We start from the raw sequence: 5,000 nt of genomic DNA, 5'->3' as shown, positions 1-5,000 counted from the left end.
CGTCTCCACAGAGAACCATCTCTCCAACTGCAGTACAGTGGGAAACAAGCAGTACTATTAAACTAGTTTTTGACGACTGCTAACGTGCGTTTGTCCAATCTGTAGTCACATTTTCAAAACTCCAAACACAGTGAACACAACATCAGATTTCAGTGGCTATACTATTAGTTCAATTCATGTTGTTATGGCACAAAATGCAGTCATTTTACATGTTTTTATAATGCTTAAATTTTCTATACACACAAGGTTATCCAATAACAAAATTCTGGATCGTTTTTGTCTTATTTACAATTGCTTGTACACAGCATGCCAAAAATGAAAACCTAAGGTTCAAAACCTTAAATATCGTATAAAATGCCAAGTTCTGCAAAAACAAAGGCAGCTGAAAAGTTATTACTGTTGTACACATTTTTTGCACATATAGATAAATGAAGTATAGTATAAAATATATATATATATATTTATAAAAAGTATAAAATGAAGTACAGTAATGTACCGGGTCAGAGAGGAGCAAATATAACAATTTGTCCTGCAATCTCAAGTGCTGGTTTGGTCCTTCACAAATGCCAGATTGGTCCCTATAACAGAGACCTCCTTCTTTCGTTTTTGAATGAACTCTACCAACAACTGGTTCCAGAAGCAGAAAGGGAACAGGTGGGAGGAAACACGAGGACATTTGTGATGGGACAATGTAGCATTCTGTCATTCTCATGTCATCACAAACTGGTTTATAGACCATCCAAGAGTGATGTCCCTTTTCCTACCGCCCATCTCGCCTTTCCTCAACCCCACTAAGGAACTTTTTTCAGTCTGGAGGTGGAAGGTGTATGATCATCAGCCCCATGACCAAATGTCCCTCCTGGATGCAATGGATCCCGGCTGCAGAGACATTTCAGCTGAAGACTGCCAGGGGTGAATAAGGCATACCAAGCTTTTCTATCCCAGGTCCATGGCAAGAGCCAACATCAGATGTGATGTGGATGAAAACATTTGGCCAACTGCTGAAGGCCGTTTAGATTAGACCTAACAAGACTGTTCAGTTTTGTATTCTGTTTTTCCCCCTTGTGTGGCTTTTTTTGTATATGTGTATTTTTACAGATATGGGACCATGGCTAATTATGTTTACAATTACGGTAATTATTTTTTGGGTTATGCTACAATTTACAGTAATGTCCCTTATACAGTAAAATATACCCTTTACTGCAAAACTGTTAGTGACTCCTTTTTTGTCTAATGTACATTCCATATAGTACCTAACAGTAAATATCACTCATTGTGTATGTTGCCAAAAATGCACACGTCCAAATGAAGCGGATTACAGTAAAAATGAACTGACTAAGAAAACAACAGATGTTACTGTAAAATGTCTGTTGTTTGCTGGGAGAGGGTAAAATATTACATGTAATACTGTTTCTGTATTGCCATCAAATGTTAGTTTTTTACAGTGGTTGTGCAGTGATTGATTATGTTCATCTCGAAAAGAGAATATGTGCTAGTGTTTGAAATAATGATTGGATACTGAACCAGGTTTGCTGTGTTTTAACAAAGTTATTTGCATTGTGAAATGCAGAGTTGTTATTTAGTTAAGAAAATGTGCTTTTAAACACGATATTAACTATTTGGCTATTTGTGTGAGGTCAATGTGTTGCTGTGTTTAGAGTTTTGACAATGTATCACAAGTATTGGGAAATGCAAGTTAGCAGTCGTCAAAAACTGTAACAAACAATTAAAAACTATTGCAGGTTAATCTAGTTGCCAAAGTTATAGAACTACCAGCCAGTACTAGTCAGAGTTTAGGCACACACTAGTAACATGAGATGGTGTGATTTATGGATCATCAACGTTTGCCTTCTCTACTGCCAGATGTGAGTCCAATATCTGTCTTCATCTAATGCCTGGCCTTTACCTGTGTGTGTGTGTGTGTGTGTGTGTGTGTGTGTGTGTGTGTGTGTGTGAGTGAGTGTGTGTGTGGGTGTGTGTGGGTGTGATTGTGTGAGCGAGTCTGTATATGTGTGCATGTGAGTGTGACTGTGTGAGTGAGTGTGTGTGTGTGTGTGTGTGTGTGTGTGTGTGTGTGTGTGTGTGTGTGTGTGTGTGTGTGTGTGTGTGTGTGTGAGTGAGAGTGATTGTGTGTGTGTGTGTGTGTGTGTGTGTGTGTGTGTGTGTGTGTGTGTGTGTGTGTGAGTGTGTGTGTGTGTGTGTGTGTGTGTGTGTGTGTGTGTGTGTGTGTGTGTGTGTGTGTGAGTGAGAGTGAGAGGGTGTGATGGTACGTGTATGCGCATGTTTAATATTCGTCCTCTCCTCAGAGCAGAGATAAGATAATTGCACTAATTGCTATTCGTGTCTCGTTAATGGTCGTTAGTGTTGTGTGTGGAGAGGCTGAGTGACAGTGGAGGAGCAGAGCTGTAATTATCAGGGGAGCGAGGGACCAAGGGAGGTCTGGGTACCCTCACCAGCAGACTCTTCACAAATGCACCTATGAAAGGGCTTCAGTGTTATTTTAATGTCTGATAACACTTTACTCCTCTGTTCTCTCTCCTACCTTAGCACTTTATTCACCTCCCTCTCCCCCACTCTCCATCCCTCTATCCCTCCCTCTCCCCTACTCTGCATCCCTCTATCCCTCCCTCTCCCCCTACTCTGCATCCCTCTATCCCTCCCTCTCCCCCACTCTGCTTCCCTCTCTCCCTCCCTCTCCCCTACTCTGCATCCCTCTATCCCTCCCTCTCCCCCTACTCTGCATCCCTCTATCCCTCCCTCTCCCCCACTCTGCTTCCCTCTCTCCCTCCCTCTCCCCCACTCTGCTTCCCTCTCTCCCTCCCTCTCCCCCACTCTGCTTCCCTCTCTCCATCTCTCTCTCCATCCCTCTCTCCCTCCCTCTCTCCATCCCTCTCTCCCTCCCTCTCCCCCTACTCTCCATCCCTCTATCCCTCCCTCTCCCCCAGTCTGCATCCCTCTATCCCTCCCTCTCCCCCTACTCTCCATCCCTCTATCCATCTCTCTCTCCATCCCTCTTTCCATGCCTCTCTCCCTCCCTCTCCCCTCACTCTCCATCCCTCTCTCCCTCTCTCTCCCACCCTCTCTCCCTCCCTCTCTGCCTCCCTCGTTCATTCTGTCATTCTCCCTCTTGCTTTGAAGATCTTGGCTTGATGTGTGTGCACATGGGTTTATGTTTATGTGTGCACGCACATGTGTGCACGTGTGTGTGTGTGTGTGTGTGTGTGTGTGTGTGTGTGTGTGTGTGTGTGTGTGTGTGTGTGTGTGTGTGTGTGCACATGTGTATGTGTGTGAGAGAGAGAGATACAGAGTGTGTGAGTATGAGTTTCTTAAAGAAGTCACAGAAACAGTAGGGAGTCACTCTGAGACACTTAGAGCATAAAGGGTACAAATCACAGTGTTGAGTGTGTTATACTGAGCTATTATCACAGTGCTGTTGAGTGTGTTATACTGAGTTATTATCACAGTGCTGTAGAGAGTGTTGAGTGTGTTATACTGAGTTATCACAGTGCTGTAGAGTTTTGAGTGTGTTATACTGAGTTATTATCACAGTGCTGTAGAGAGTGTTGTGTGTTACACTGAGTAATTATCACAGTGCTGTAGAGAGTGTTGATTGTGTTATACTGAGTTATTATCACAGTGCTGTAGAGAGTGTTGTGTGTGTTACACTGAGTTATTATCACAGTGCTGTAGAGTGTTGAGTGTGTTATACTGAGTTATTATCACAGTGCTGTAGAGAGTGTTGAGTGTGTTACACTGAGTTATTATCACAGTGCTGTAGAGAGTGTTGAGTGTGTTATACTGAGTTATTATCACAGTGCTGTAGAGAGTGTTGAGTGTGTTATAGTGAGTTATCACAGTGCTGTAGAGAGTGTTGTGTGTGTTACACTGAGTTATTATCACAGTGCTGTAGAGAGTGTTGAGTGTGTTATACTGAGTTATTATCACAGTGCTGTAGAGAGTGTTAAGTGTGTTACAATGAGTTATTATCACAGTGCTGTAGAGAGTGTTGAGTGTGTTATACTGAGTAATTATCACAGTGCTGTAGAGAGTGTTGAGTGTGTTATACTGAGTTATTATCACAGTGCTGTAGAGAGTGTTGAGTGTGTTATACTGAGTTATTATCACAGTGCTGTAGAGAGTGTTGAGTGTGTTACACTGAGTTATTATCACAGTGCTGTAGAGAGTGTTGAGTGTGTTACACTGAGTTATTATCACAGTGCTGTAGAGAGTGTTGAGTGTGTTACACTGAGTTATTATCACAGTGCTGTAGAGAGTGTTGAGTGTGTTACACTGAGTTATTATTGCAGTGTTGTAGAGAGTGTGTTAGATTTGTTGAATGTGTTGAGTGTATTGGGTGTGTTGAGTGTGTTGAGTGTGTTGAGTGTATTGAGTGTGTTGGCTAATGCTAAGCTGGGCTAGACTAACACTAGGTTGGGTTAGACTGGGTTAGACTAATGCTTGGCTGGGTTAGGCTAAAGGTCCTTTTTTGGGTTGAACATCTATGGAACATAACTGAGTGTTTTTTTATTATTGGAGATTCTGCACATGTGGTTGTTCAGGTTTGGCACTGAGCTCTGAAGGAGCACTCTGAAATTCTGCCAACAGAGCAGGGATTGATGACCTGTGGACCACAGCGACCGCCCCTGACAACCATCCTAGTAACTGCTCCATCTGCCATTTCACTGACTGATTAATGAACTCTGATGCTTTACATCATCAATGGCCCTGAACTGTAGCCCTGCTGAACTCCGCTAGTATTCCGGACTGCGTTACACAGATCGGTGGTGGGTAGCTCCATCTGCAATGTAAAGTCTTTCAGTTCCAGTAGTGGTCATTTCATTACCCCTAAGCGTCTCCTTCAGGGACGTCAGAAGAGGTGATCATCTGGACATCCCTGGACTCGCCAGGCGTATGGTTCCAGCACAGTGCTGGACTCACCTAATGGTGCATCACTGGTGGAAACTGTAGTCTGGAGTTTGGCCTAATCTGGGTCTGGGAAA

Source organism: Brachyhypopomus gauderio, chromosome 1 (genome assembly GCF_052324685.1).
Source record: "Brachyhypopomus gauderio isolate BG-103 chromosome 1, BGAUD_0.2, whole genome shotgun sequence".
NCBI lineage: Eukaryota > Metazoa > Chordata > Actinopteri > Gymnotiformes > Hypopomidae > Brachyhypopomus > Brachyhypopomus gauderio.
Note: the sequence above shows the minus strand (reverse complement) of the source record.